General features: G+C 53.9%; 3 non-coding genes across 3 annotated transcripts; all 3 read left to right on the forward strand.

Annotated features, from left to right (window-relative positions):
• Positions 1-2572: 2572 nt before the first annotated feature.
• TRNAG-UCC (transfer RNA glycine (anticodon UCC)) lies at positions 2573-2644 on the forward strand. The gene has a single exon. It is a non-coding gene; the product is annotated as a tRNA-Gly (tRNA).
• A 1123-nt stretch (positions 2645-3767) lies between these two features.
• Positions 3768-3850, forward strand: TRNAL-CAG (transfer RNA leucine (anticodon CAG)). Its single transcript has one exon. It is a non-coding gene; the product is annotated as a tRNA-Leu (tRNA).
• Positions 3851-8835: 4985 nt separating this feature from the next.
• On the forward strand, positions 8836-8907 carry TRNAQ-CUG (transfer RNA glutamine (anticodon CUG)). Its single transcript has one exon. It is a non-coding gene; the product is annotated as a tRNA-Gln (tRNA).
• Positions 8908-15087: the final 6180 nt, after the last annotated feature.

The raw sequence follows: 15087 nt of genomic DNA on the forward strand, positions 1-15087 counted from the left end.
GTGCGATGAGGTCTCCCCTCAGCCTCCTCTTCTCCAGCCTAAACAGTTCGAGTTCCTTCAGCCGCTCCTCACCAGACTTGTGCTCCAGACCCTTCACCAACTTCGTTGCCCTTCTCTAGACACGCTCCAGCACCTCAATGTCCTTCTTGTAGTGAGAGGCCCAAAACTGAACACAGGATTCGAGGTGCGGCCTCACCAGTGCCCAGTACAGGGGCACGATCACCGCCCTACTCCTGCTGGCCACACTATTTCTGATACAAGCCAGGATGCTGTTGGCCTTCTTGGCCACCTGGGCACACTGCCGGCTCATGTTCAGCTGGCTGTCAACCAGCACTCCCAGGTCCTTTTCCTCTGGGCACTTTCCAGCCCCTCTTCCCCAAGCCTGTAGCGTTGCATGGGGTTGTTGTGAACCTCATACAATTGGCCTCAGCCCATCGATCCAGCCTGTCCAGGTCCCTCTGCACAGCCTTCCTACCCTCCAGCAGATCAACACTTCAATTGCAATGACCCTTCAAAAACAATCGGGAGTGGCCTCTTCCAGAAGTCCTCCTTGTCTGAGTGCTTCCATGAGCTGGCAGCAGGGAGATGGCTTGGGTATCTGCAAGGGAGCTCCCTGCTACCTGAGTACCTGATGGGCCAGAAACCAGAAGATCCCTTGGATATTGACTGTGAGGTCACTTCTGGCTCAGCAGGTGATGGGTCAGCCACAGGAACACTGCTTGCGCTAGGTGCTTGTCTTCATTCCATAGTGGATAGCACTGCATGGTATATCTTTTTATATCCGAACACTTCTTGGTCCAAAGGAAAAGGACAGCCCATCAGAGGGAGAACTGAGACCATGCGGTTTTGACAGTGTCAGAAATGGCCGTCAGGCAATCACAAAGCAATATGAGAACCCATGGGGAATGACGCTGTCAAAAGTTGCCTCTTTGCACATTTAGTGAGTGGGGGCTTCCTTGCCTGATGTGCTTCTGGGTACACGGGTAGTGGTGGCTGGTCCTGACAGCCAATCACAGGTCTGCCTGAGAGTTGGTGGGTATGATGAGGTCAAGAAATGGCTGTCAGCCAATCACAGAGCAGTATGAAAACATCTTAGTTACGGTGTTTAATAAGAAAATAGCAGCTGAAAGAAAATGGTACTCCCCGTGTCTGTAGGCAAAGGTAGGTCCTGGTTCGATGTACTTCTTCATTCATCAGTGCTGGCATGGGGATTCACCAAAGCAATCATCCACCACCAAAACCAGTAGCAGCACAAGGCAGATTTTAGCCCAGGAACAGGTAATGGGTAGAGCCCTGCAGAGCAAATTACTTACGGGCCTGCAACATGGAATGCAGCAGATGCTCTTATCCAACCAAGTTATATAGAGCAAGAAACCTGAGCTAGAAATGATCCACCTGCCCTATTTGCACATTATACAATAGGAATAATAATCATTATCCTAGCGTTGCCTGCTTTTCACTCACCAATTGCTGAGCTAATACTAGACAAGTGTATTAGATATGGACATATCCAGTGCCTTAGACGAAATCCAGGCTAGTTGTTGTGCCTTTTTAAGTCCACCAAAGCCCACACCATACAACCACACGTGAGCTTGGGACAGCGTGAACGTGCCTCCGTCTGGGGCAGGTGGAGACCTGTGTTAGCTCAGTGTTATGCCCAACGGTATTGCCAATGGGCACTGTATTGGCTACACATGGCAAGGTGTTGGTAGTGGAGGGGTTAGGGGGTGCTGCAAAGTGGCCTCTGTGAGAGGAGGTAAGGGTCTGCCCTGTGTCAGACACAGCCAGTTCCAGCTCCACAGTGGACCCACCGCACGACACATCGTCAAAGTTTGTGGTCCCTCTGTGAAAACATATTCCAGAAAGGGCAGAAATTGCCGGGCAGAGAGAGGTGGAAGGAACAAAAAGAGTGGGAAAGAGCAGAGGGAAGATGCACCCTGCTTGGGCAGGTAAAAGGGTCTAGGAGTGAAGGAGTAAAGTTGAGCCTGGGACAGGGGAGAGGAAAGGTGGTGGTTTATGTTTGTCTTTTTGTTTCTCACTACGTGAATCTGTTTTAATTGGCAAAAAATTATTTGTTCCCAAGTCAAGCTTGCTTTGCTCACAACAGTTTTTCCTAAGCCATGTCCTTGTGTTTATCTTGACCCTGGAGCTTTCTCGTTCTGTTTTCAATGCACTGTCCCCCACTGAAGGTGCGGAGAGGAGTGAGCAGCCGGGTGGGTGTTTGGCTGTGCTTATACCACCACACAAACGCACCTACACTTGCATAGTACATGCACAGCTGGTACACGTATGAACGCAGATGGGGAGCGGCACCATTACCAGCACCCAGCAGTTTGAGATTCCCTAGCCAACATCTCACGCACAGAGAAGCACACACACATCCCAGCAGCTTGATGTCATGTGTGTGCAGAGGCTGGAAAGAGGAGGCTGGCCAGTCTGTGAAGTAGAGGAGCAGGAGGCAGGCCAGTTTGTGAGCTGGAAGAGCGGAAGGTAGGTGAGGTTGGGAAGTGCAGGAGCAGGAGTGAGGCCAGGCTCTGGGCTGGAGGAGCAGGAGGCTGCAGTGCATCCAGGAGCGTTGGTGGTATAGTGGTGAGCATAGCTGCCTTCCAAGCAGTTGACCCAGGTTCGATTCCTGGCCAACGCAGACAAGCTTTTCTTCAGCCGGGCTCCACAGTGCCTTGCCTCTCCTGCTCCAAAACAGCCCAGCTTCCCTCAGCAAGTTCAGCTCCCATAGGGCAGTCGAGCCACTCCCCTTGGCTCCCCCTGCAGCCTTGCCTCATGGCCAGGCCTTGGGGCACCTCCAAACCCAGCAGACACAGGCCTGGTTTTCAGCCAGGCCAGCCTTGGCAAAAGCACACTGCGGGCGCTGCTTTGGGCCATACAGAGATTCTCAGGGAGTGTTGAAGCACTGGAGCAGGTGCCCAGAGAACTTTGGGATTCTCCATGCCTGCGTATCGCACTCAAGTTTCAATGGGGCTCAGGCACTGAGCAGCCTGCTCTAGCTTTGGGGCTAGCCCTGCTTTGAGCAGGCATTTGGACTAGTGACCTCCTGAGATGCCATCCATGAAGCAACAAGTCCCAGAGAGAGCTGTGCCCTCCTTCCTCTGCACCATGGGCAGTAAGTGAGCCTCTTCCCCACAGCAACTGGAGCTCAGTCGTTGCTCAGCACTTGGCGCATCTCCTGTCCTTTCGCCTTGACTTTCCAGCCCCTTTCCCACACACTGGCTCCTTGAGACCGGCACAGTGCTCGCCCAGGGGTTGGTGTGGCAGAGACCTCCTTGCCCAGCCTTCCCGGCCCCAGGCAGGGAAGAAGGAAGCACCCTTGTTGCCCCAAGGAACCATCCATGAGGCAGCACTGCCGGCCAAGTGCTTGGCTTGCATATCCTGGGGCTCTGTAGGGAATGGAGGAAGTCATGGGAAAGGTATACGTGTGCCTGGAGCCCCTTGACCGGATGTTGGCAGGTGCAGAGCTGTAACTTGCTGACGGTTCCTTTGGTTGCTCCCGTGAAGGATTGCCTCGGGCTTTGTGAGACACATCGGAAGTGTGCTGCCCCTGTGCTGGGTACTCCTGTTCCACGTGGTCTGAAGTGCCTGGAGGTGCTGTGGTCACCTGCCAGCAGCCCTCGGTGGGGGTGGGCAAGGGTGCTCCCAGGCGCAGCTCCCCCTGCAGCAGTGCCAGGAGGAGGCTGGCTGAGCTGGGCTGGCTCTGGCAGCTGCAGGGGGAGGAACGGCAGCAGCCGAGGCAGCGCTAGCAGCAGCAGCAGAGGGTCAGGATGGCCGAGCGGTCTAAGGCGCTGCATTCAGGTTGCAGTCTCCCTGGGAGGCGTGGGTTCGAGTCCCACTCCTGACAGGCTCCTCTCTCTTGGTTTCCTGCCCTTTCCCTGCCTTGCTCCTCTAGGCACTCTGGATCAGGCCTTGCTGCATGTCCCAGCCACCACTAGCAGGGGGACTTAGAACAGAAACGTGGGTGGACAGGAGACTCCCTAGGCAATTCCACTTTTCCACTCTCCCCTATAAAACTCACATTCTGCATGCCTCTTGCTCTCAAAGGCGGCTCTTTGCATATTCTTCAAACACTCACCCACAAAATCCTCTCTCCCTGCTTCCACTTTACCCTCCAACGGTGGGCGGAAAGCATTTCAGGGTGTCTGAGAGTGCGTCCTCCTGCTCCAAGCAGGCTCACACCAGCTGACCAGTGCTTTGTCCTTTCAGGTCATAAAATACCTTGAGGACAGACGTTTCACAGCCTCTCTGGACCCCTGTTCCCATGCTTAGGCACCCTCAGGGTGATCATTTTTGTCCGTTCTGCTGGTTTTGGCTGCGGTAGAGTTAATTTTCTTCATGGTAGCTAGTATGGGGCTATGGTTTGGATTTGTATTGGAAACAGTGTTGATAACACAGGGAGGTTTTAGTCACTGCTGAGCAGGGCTTACACAGTCAAGGCCGTTTCTGCTTCTCACCCCACCCCACCAGCGAGTAGGCTGAGGGTGCACAAGAAAGTGGGACGGGACACAGCTGGGACAGCTGACCCCAACTGACCAAAGCGATATTCCACATCATATGATGTCATGCTCAGCATGTAGAGCTGGGGGAAGAAGAAAGAAGGGGGGACATTCGGAGTTATGGCATTTTGTCTTCCCACGTAGCCGTTACGCGTGATGGAGCCCTGCTTTCCTGGAGATGAGATGGCTGAACACCTTCCTGCCGAAGGGAAGTAGTGAATGAATTCCTTGTTTTGCTTTGCTTGCATGCGTGGCTTTTGCTTTACTTATTTAACTGTCTTTATCTCAACCCACGAGTTTTCTCACATTTACTCTTCTGATTGTCTCCCCCATCCCACCAGGGGGGAGTGAGAGGGCAGCCGTGTGGTGCTTAGTTGCCGGCTGGGGTTAAACCACGACATTTGTGTAGTCAGTCACAAAGTGCCTGTTCAGTTTCTGACCACCGACTCTCATCCTCCGGCCATGGCAGTAATCTCCTTGTAGGCACGGGGAGGCTCCCATTAGATCCACGCTAGGCCTTTTCTTCTGCCGGCTAAGCAAGCCTTGGGTGCTCAGCCTCTCCTCACAAGGCCAGAGCCCCCGGCCCCTGTCTATCCTAGGGATCCTGCGCAGAACTTGCTCCAGTTTATCATCACCTTTCCTTGCTTCCCCAGATAGTCCTTCTTTGCCTTTTTTGGAGACTAGGGCAATATTTCCCTCTCATCAGTCATCAGGGAGCTCCCCTGCCCTCAAGTCAACTCTCAAGTGCTTTCAGTGCAGACACTCAGGCTAACGCCGAGAGACATCCCTCCCCATTGGTCATTGCTGACACGCAGAATACAGTGGAGTAAGTTTAGGCAGAACATCCAGACTGCACAATCACGTATGGGAGAAGCTACTCGCCCCTCCAGGGATGAGGCAAAGCTCAATGGCAAGGATGACCATTGTGGGCTGGAGGGAGGGCCACGAGGGCCTTGCTTATCCTCATCAGGCTCTGCCACAGCCTGTTTTTTCCATCCATGAGCCCAGGCAGATTCGTAACAAGGAAGAGCAGATCAGAGGGTCAGGCAGGTCTCTTTCAAGTGACTTCTCCATGGGATCTCCATTGCCATGTCCCTTGATGACTTAACCAGGCCCTCACGCTTCTTCCAACCAGGGCTCTGGGCTCAGCTTGGGAAGTGGGGAACCTGTTGGAAAAGAGCACATTGAGGAGTAGGAGAAATGCCCGCATCCTTCCCTGAAAGAGACCCACACCCAAATTGACCTGTTTTGCGCAGCAAGGTCACCCCAGAGGCCAGAGGCCTGGATGGCCTGCTTTTGAGGAGAGGCTCAGGGCAGGGAGCCACAAGCTCACGGCTCTTTTTCCTGGGTCAGGGATGGGGTGGCCCATTCCATGCATTTCAAACTACAAAGGGACATCGGATCAGTGTCCCAGAGCACCTGGGAGTCATCGTGATGTGGAAGAGTTGGGAAAAACCCTGAGCTCCAGGCAAACATGAGTCACCCTGCCATGGACTTCAGTGAACATGGTGCCCTGGTCTCCGGCGTGCCAGGGATACCAGAGCTCATAGCCTCACTCCAGCTCTTCCAGGGCTACACCTTGCACCCTGTCACTTCTTTTACCAAAGAAACAGCTGACATTTCCTTTGTATCAACTTGTGAGTGACAAGATCACTTGCTGCATCTTATGACTGTTACCTCTTGCCTTTTTGCAGTGCAGCTCTCAGGAGAGTCTGTCTCCATCCTTTCCATAACCTCCTGTAGCTGCTGAGAGACAGCAGTTCCGTCCCCTTCTCCTCTCCTTGCCTCCGCTCCTCCAGGATCCACAAACCCTATTTATCTCACACGCATGGAAAAACACTCATACCCCAGCAGCTTGAGGTAGGGTGTGTGAAGGGGGCTGGAAGGAGGAAGCAGGCCAACTTGTAAACTGAAGGAACGGGAAGGAGGCAAGACTGGGAAGTGGAGGAGCTGGAGGCAGGCCAGGCTCTGCACTGGAGGAGCTGGAGGCTTCCCAGCCAGTGTTTGTCTTCCCATTTCTTCAGGCTCTGGAGGGAATGGGAGGAAGTCATGGGAAAGGTACAGGTGTGCCTGGAGCCCCTTGACCAGATGTTGGCATGTGCAGAGCCGTAACTTGCTGACGGTTCCTTTGGTTGCTCCCGTGAAGGATTGCCTCGGGCTTTGTGAGACACATTGGAAGTGTGCTGCCCCTGTGCTGGGTACTCCTGTTCCACGTGGTCTGAAGTGCCTGGAGGTGCTGTGGTCACCTGCCAGCAGCCCTCGGTGGGAGCAGGGCAAGGGTGCTCCCAGGCGCAGCTCCCCCCGCAGCAGTGCCAGGAGGAGGCTGGCTGAGCTGGGCTGGCTCTGGCAGCTGCAGAGGAGGAATGGCAGCAGCAGTGACACCAGCAGTGGGTCAGGATGGCAAAGCAAAGGCGCTGCACTCAGGTTGCACTCTCCCTCGGAAGCGTGGGTTTGAGTCCCACTCCTGCCAGGCACTTCTCTCTTGGTGGCCTCCTCCATGGCTTCTCTCTCTTGGCCTCCTTCCCTCTCCTCAGTGGAGGCTCCTTGCTCCTCTGGGGGATCTGCTCAGCCTGCTGACCGGGTCTTCTTGCATGTCCCAGCTCCTGTGGACAAAAACAAAACTCACATTCTGCATGCCTCTCACCCTCAGATGCGTCTCTTTGGACATTCTTCAAACGTTCACCCACAAAATCCTCTCTCCCTGCTTCCACTTTAGCCTCCAACAACCCTTCTGGGCAGAAGGCATTTCAGGGAGTCAGAGGGTGCATCCTCCTGCTTCAAGCAGGCTCACACCAGCTAATCACTGCTTTGCCCTTTTGCGTGATAAAATACCTTGAGGACAGACATTTCACATGGACCCCTGTTCCCATGCCTAGGCACCCTCAGGATGATCATTTTTGTTCGTGTAACCGGTCACAAAGTGCCTGTTAAATTTCTGACCATGGCTCTCATCCTCCAGCCATTGCAGTAACCTCCTTGTAGGCACGGGGAGGCTCCCATTAGATCCACGCTAGGCCTTTTCTTCTGCCGGCTAAGCAAGCCTTGGGTGCTCAGCCTCTCCTCACAAGGCCAGAGCCCCTGGCCCCTGTCTATCCTAGGGATCCTCCACAGAACTTGCTCCAGTTTATCATCACCTTTCCTTGCTTCCCCAGATAGTCCTGCTTTGCCTTTTTTGGAGACTGGGGCAACTTTTCCCTCTCATTAGTCATCAGGGAGCTCCCCTGCCCTCTGCTCCCAAAGCTGGAGACCTCCTGAGATGCGTCCTTCCCTCTTTCGGGCCCAGTGGCCCATTCTCTAGCTGCCAATCCAGGATGCAGCGCTGACCAGCAGGGTTCAACCCAGAAAGTTTCCCTGAACTGGCAGGTCTTCACCAGCAAACATGGACAGCACCAGTGGGAAGAGGGGCCGGTGGGAGTAAAGGCCCACCAGTAAGAGGCCAACAGGGACATCGCAGGCTCTGGGGCATTTCTCTCCAACACTGCTGACAGGACAGAGGCATCCTCATGCAATCCCACCCCAGGTTGCACGAGCACTGGTGCCATTTTTCAGAAGGACCGCAGTCAGGAAGTATGAGCCACAGAAGAGGTCTTCCTGTGCACACAGGAAGAGGAAGAGGGGACGTGCACAAGGTGGTATCAGAGCATGCCGGAGCACGTTGTGATTGAGGGAGACGCTGAAGGAGCTGTGTTTGTTCAGCCTGGAGAAGAGAAGGTGAGGGGGCTTCCGCTATGTGAAGGTGTCTCTCTGGCTTGCCAAGACCTGCCCTCAGCCAGAAAGACCTCGGGAGTGCAGGAGTGTTGAACCTCATGCCCTGCCCTCTCTCTTGGTCGCCTCATTCAGCAAGGTCAGGAGCTCGGCTAGGACTGCAACGAAGAGTAAGGATATCTGGTTAAGGGCTGCTTAGTGTGAGCCACAAGGTGAGAAACAGGAGAGGCAGTTACTTACCCAGGCAGATTGACAGGCTGTCCAACATGGGGGTGAAGGGAGGCAGCAGCCGACACTGAAAGTGCTCGCATCGAACCACCGATTGCTGGGCCATGAATGCACTCTGTGAGGTGCAATGTTGAAGAGGTTAAGCTGGAAAGTTCCTAACCAGGTGTAACTATGCAAAAGCAAGGTTACCAGCCTGGGTCTTGTAAGAAAGGGCATGCCCAGGCTTGCGCAAAGAGCTCTGCCAGTCCCCTGAAAGGCCCAGTGAGCAGAGAGTGCCCTGTGGCCCCAGAGGAAGGCTGCACTTGGTGGTGGTGAGGGAGATGGAGAGACTGTCAGGCTCAGCCAGGAGCATAGGGCTCAGCGAGGGTGGCCAGAGGGGAAAGACAGCAGGTGTCTAGGAGGTCCCATGGTGTAATGGTGAGCACTCTGGACTCTGAATCCAGCGATCTGAGTTCAAATCTCAGTGGGACCTTGACCTTTTGGCTCCCTCAGGGCTTTCCTCAGCATGCTTACACCTTAAGAGCCTAGCTGTTGAGTCAATTGTTTAATGCACTCTGATCATCCTTCCTTTCCTGTGCTCCCAGCCCTGGGACTGACATCAGCGCCCCTTCTCCTGCCCTGTGCCCACCACACCTCTGCAGCTATCCTGAGCACTGGCCCCTGCCCCCTCTCTGCTCCCTTGTTCTTGATGGCTGCTCCTGGATGAGGGGATCCAGCGGCGGCTCAGCAAATCACACAACAGCTGAGGTGGAGATCATGCAGTCCAAGTCTGGCTCAAAGCAGAGTCAAGTAGAGGAGGCTATTGAGCACCTTGTCTGGTTGGATGTTGGACATCTCCGAAGATGGAGACTTACAACATTCCCTGGGCAACCCTTTCCCATGTGGGACAACAGCAAATCGGGGCAACTGTGTGGGGCATTACTTTCATTTCCACTCCCTCCATTGCTTCTTGCTCTCTCCATTTCTCTGAGGCTTTTCTGTCCCTCTTTTGCCTGCTTGTTTATTTTTGATCCTGTGGTATCACTTCAAGGGAGTTCTACCCACAACTAGCAGTGCTCCATGCTTGGGGTTATAGTTGATGCCATGGGAGAGGGCAGGATCTCCCTCTTCCTTGCAGAGCACGTGGCTAACTGAGGGAGGACGAGAACAAACCACCACGAGTCTCCAGTTATGCTGCACAAAGTCTTTAATGAGAAGGAGGAAATGCAGTGGCACAGGACAGAGACCAAGAAACACGTCTGCAGGATTCAGGGAGGCACAGAGAATGGCCCATTTCCCAACAACAAGCTCCACGCAAGGTGTTTGCCTTTCCAGTTTCCTGCTAGCAATCCCAGCCCACCAAGAATCGTTCGAACTCCAGCACCCACCTCCCATCAGCGGGATGTTCAGCAAAGCAGAAGAGAATGAGCCCTTTCTCGAGGAGCTCAGAGCAAGGCAGAGCCAGAGGAGACACAGCAAGGCCTGCCATGCAGCGAGGAGTAATGGGCACAGGTCCCTGCTGCCAGCTGGGATGAGGTCACCCAACCCGTCTGCAAGCCGTGGCCACGCTCCTGCTGCTGCAGGGTCCCCGTCTTCCTTCCTGCTCCAAAGGGGCTGATCCGCCGGCTTCAGCAGTTCAGACTGCAGTGGGGAGGAGGCAGACACAGCCCTGAGCCCCCCAGACCAAGGGAGCCCCCAGAAGAGATGGGAACGCCCCCGGCGCTGAGGGAGCTCCCAACAGCAGCTGACAGAGAGGATCCCACGGCTGTGCTCTGAGGGAAAGAGGTGAGGATGGGGCCCGGCAGGGTCACCACCACCGGGGAGGCCTGGATGGCCACCGACGAGTCAGCGCAGCGGACGACACAGGGCTCGCTGCAGCTGCTTGCGAGTGGGGTTGGGCCGGAGGCGCCGCAGGGGCGTGGGAGACAGGGTCTGAAGCAAGACATCTCTCGGTGAGGGAGGCAAAGCTGAAACACAGAGCACAGAGGAAACACGGACCCCAACGTCAGCCTGTCTATCGTTTACGCAGATCTCTCTGCTTCCACGGACACTCTTTGCTGCCCTTCATCTCCATTTCTAGCTCCATGTCCAGAAAGGGCCTGCACCTGATCTCGCTAACACGCACTACAGGCGTGACAGCTCACCTCAAGGCTAGATTTGAAGGACTGGGAGCAAAGATGTGCCTAACTGGCTGCTGATTCCACCAGGAGAGATGGCACTGATGTACTTGGCCCTTTGGTTAGAGACCATCTGCCTAAGGCAGAAATTCTGGTGGTCAGACCTCCCTGCAGCTGAGCCCCATTGATCCCCTTCTGCTTGAAAGAACGCCCCTCTTCCCAGCTCTCCCCAGCCACCTCCACCAAAAGGGAAAGGGGTCACAGCCCTTAAACAGTTCTATTGCGGGGCCAAGCGGAGGCAGCCCAAGTATCAACCTGAGTAGCCACCATGAGAGCAGTTCAGCCCACAGGGAGAGATGGAGCGGACTCAGGCTTACCTCGTTCCTGGAGGAAAGGGAGGCAAGAGAGGAGGATGCAGGGCCTGGAGCAGCGCAGGCTTTTATGCTGTGTCCTGAGCCCTGTGGGGCCACAAACATTCCTTGCTCATGAAACATCTGAACACCTCGTAGTTGCTGCTTGCTGAGGCCTTCCTGGTGATTAAGCCTCTGCCTCTTTCATCAGAACTGTTGTGCTCCCACTTCGTACCATCTAGAATCACAGAATGAATCATAGAATGGTTTTGGGGTGGAAGGGACCTTAAAGATGATCTACTTCCAACCCCCGTGCCATGGGCAGGGATACTTTCCACTGGCTCAGGTTGCTCAAAGCCCCAACCAACCTGGCTTTGAATACTACCAGGGAGGGGGCATCCACAACTTCTCTCAACGACCTGTTCCAGTGTCTCACCCCCCTCATACGAAAGAATTTCTTCCTCATATCTAATCTAAATCTACCCTCTCTCAGTTTAAAGCCATTACTCCTTGTCTTATCACTACACTCTCCCTCCTCATATTTCCTGAAGGTATCTCGGGAGCCTTCTCTTCTCTAGGCTAAACAATGCCAACTCCCACTGTCCATGTCCCTGACAAAGATGTTAAATAATAATGTCCCTGAGGGACTCCACTCGTCACTGGTCTCCATCCAGACATCGAGCTGTTGACTGCAACTCTTTGAGTGGGACCATCCAGCCAATTCCTTATTCACCGAGTAGTTCACCCGTCAAATCCACGTCTCTTCATTTTAGAGACAAGGATGTTGTGCGGGACAGTATCAAATGCTTTGCACAAGTCCAGGTAGATGACGTCAGTTGCTTTTCCCTTATCCACCAATGTTGTAACCCCATCATAGAAGACCATCAAGTTTGTCAGGCACAATTTCCCTTAGGGAAGCCCTGTTGGCTGTCATCAATCACCTCTCTGTTTTTCATGTGCCTTAGCATAGTTTCCAGGAGGATCCGCTCCATGATCTTGCTGGGCACAGAGGTGAGCCTGCAGTTCCCCACGTCTTCCTTTTTTCACTTTTTAAAAATGGGGGTTATGTTTCCTCTTTTCCAGTCACTGGGAATTTCACCAGTTGCCACGACTTTTCAAATTTGATGGATAGCGGCTTAGTCACTTCAGCTGCCAGTTCCTTCGGGACCCCTGGATGCATCTCGTCAAGTCCCATGGACGTGTGCACATTCAGGTTCCTTAGATGGTCTCGAACCTGACCTTCTCCTATAATGGGTGGTACTTCATTCTCCCAGTCCCTGCCTTTGGATTCTGTAAGTTGGGTGGCGTGGCTAGAGCACTTGCCGGTGAAGACCGAGGCAAAAACTTGTTGAGTACCTCTGTCTTCTCCATGTTGGTTGTAGCCAGGTCTCCCATTCTGCTCATCCGGGGAGATGCAGTTTATTTCATGTTCCTATGCTGTCATAGGTACCTGAAGAAACCCTTGTTATTTTTCATGTCCCTAGGCAAGTTCAGCTCCAGCTTTGCCTTGGCTTTCCTGATCCCTCCCTTGCATTCCCAGGCCGTATCCCTATAATCTCCCTAGGATGTGTATCCCTGCCTCCACTGCCTATGCATTTTGGTTTTGTGTTTTAGTTTGGCTAAGAGGTGTTGACTGAGCCAAGCCGGCCTCCTGCCTCCCCTGCCTGACTTCTTGCACGTTGGGCTTGAGAGCTCTAGCGCCCTAAAGAAAAATGTCTGTTAATATCGCCCAGCTCTCATTTGCTCCTTCGTCTCTGAGGGCAGTTTCCCAAGGGATCCCACGCAGTAGCGCAGCGCCCTAAACAGCCAAAAGTTTGCCTTTCTGAGGTTTAGGGTCCTGCCTCTACTTTATACCTGTCCTGTACCCCTCAAGATTGAGAATTCCACCAGGGCATGACCGCTGCAGCCCAGGCTACCTCCAATCTTGACCTCTCTGATAAGTTCTTCCGTACTAGTAAACAACAGGTCCAGCAGTGCCTCTCCTCTGGTCGGGCTCTCCATCACCTGTACTAGGAAGTTGTCCTCAACACACTCCAGTAGTTTCCTGGGCTGCTTGCAGTGCATTTGCCGCTTTGCCAGTAGATATCTGTGTGGTTCAAGTCCCCTATCAGGATCAGGGCCTGGTGAGCATGATGCTTCCTATCATCGAACCGATTCATCGGGGTCCCAGATTCATAAGGCCATAAATCGGAGGTCTCAGGCTAGTGTGAAGGAAGGTTTTAAGTGGGTTTGTGTCATACGGATTGCCTTTATCACACTGTCCTTTTCACGGCAAGTGTGGTGACCAGTGACGGTGAAACTCAGCCATGAGGGAAACCTCAAGTCAGCTCTCAAGTGCTTTGAGTGCAGGCACTCAAGCTAACCCTAAGAGACACTTCTCCAATGGGTCATCGTAGACGCACGGGGACAGCAGGTAAGTTCAGGCAGAACGTCCAGACTGCACAATCCCATACAGGAGAAGAGATGCACCTCTCCAGGGATGTGGAAAAGCTCAATGGCAAAGACGGATTGTTGCGGGCTGGTGGGAAGGCCCTTGTGGGCAGGAGTGAGGGCCACGAGGACCTTGCTTACCCTCATCAGGCCCTGCCACAGCCTGTTTTTTCTGTCCATAAGCCCAGGCAACAAAGGCAGATTCATAACAATGAAGAGCAGACCAGAGGGTAAGGCAGGTCTACTTTCAAGTGACTTCTCCATGGGACCTCCATAGCTATGTCCCTTGATGACTTGAACAGGCCCTCACACTTCTTCCAACCAGGGCTCTGGGCTCAGCTTGGGAAGTGGGGAACCTGTTGGAAAAGAGCAAATTGAGGCGTAGGAGGGTGATCAAAGAAAGGCCCGTGTCCTTCCCTGAAAGAGACCCACACCCAAATTGACCTGTTTAGCTCAGCAAGAGAATGCCAGAGGCCAGAGGCCTGGATGGCCTGCTTTTGAGGAGAGGCTCAGGGCAGGGAGCCAAAAGCTCACGGCCCTTTTTCCTGGGTCAGGGATGGGGTGGCCCATTCCATGCATTTCAAACTACAAAGGGACATTGGAACATTTTCCCAGGGCACCTGGGAGTCATCGTGATGTGGAAGAGTTGGGAAAAACCCTGAGCTCCAGGCAAACATGAGTCACCCTGCTGTGGACTTCAGTGGACACGATGCCCTGGTGTCAGGCGTGCCAGGGATAACAGAGCTCATAGCCTCATTGCTCCCAAAGTGCTGCTTTCTTCAAGGGCATTTCCACACATTGTAGCACCATTCCTGAAACAACTGGTGCTTCTGTGGAATTTCATGCTGCTGCTGCCTTCCAAGACGTTGCCTTTCAGCGGCTGATCAAGGGCCCATGAGACTCAGTGCACCCCAGAATAATGATGGTTAGTAGGGACCTCTGGAGGTTCTCTGGGACGACTTCCCGCTCCCAGCAGACCAAACTTCCTAGTTACCTCAGGAAGCTCTGGGTCTTGCCCCATCGACTTCTGAACACTGCCACTGTTCGGAGAGGTCACTGTCTCTTGGGCAGCTCTTCCAGGGCTGCGCCGTGGTGCCCCCTGTCACTTCTTCTCCCACAAAGACAGCTGGCATTTCCCTTGGTGCAACTTGTTAGTGTTGATCTTGCCCTTTTGCAGTGCACCTCTCAGGAGAGTCTGGCTCCATCCTTACACAACCTCCTGTAGCTGTTGGGAGACTGCAGTTCTTCACTTGCCTGGAATTTTCCTCTCATTGGCCCATCAGCTACTCAGGTACCAGTGACCTTGCAAGCAGCATCCAAGCCATGGGCCTCCTTCTTTCCTACCAGGTATTCAGGCACAAGTGACCTCACAAGCACCTAGTGCTGCCATGAGCCTACCCAGGCCCATCAGCTGCAGAGCCAGAAGTGACCTCACAGTCAACATCCAAGCCATGTTCTGGCTTCTGGCCAGTCAGGCCCTCAAGCAGCAGGGAGCTCACCTGCAGATACCCATGCTGTCTTCCCGTTGACAGCTTGTGAAGCACTCAGACCAGGAGGACTTCTGGAAGAGGAAACTCTGGATTGTCTTGGAAAGGTGACAACAATTGGGAGAGGTTCCTGAGGCCTGGAAGAAAGTCAGTGTCACTCCTATCTTCCAGAAGGGCACAAAAGAGGACCTGGGGACCTGCAGGCTGACCAGCTTCACCTCGATCCCTGGGAAGGGGAAGGAGCAACTCGTCCTGGAAACCCCGTCCAGCCAAATGAAGAATATGAAGG

The sequence above is a fragment of the Calonectris borealis genome, chromosome 11, assembly GCF_964195595.1.
Source record: "Calonectris borealis chromosome 11, bCalBor7.hap1.2, whole genome shotgun sequence".
Taxonomy (NCBI): domain Eukaryota; kingdom Metazoa; phylum Chordata; class Aves; order Procellariiformes; family Procellariidae; genus Calonectris; species Calonectris borealis.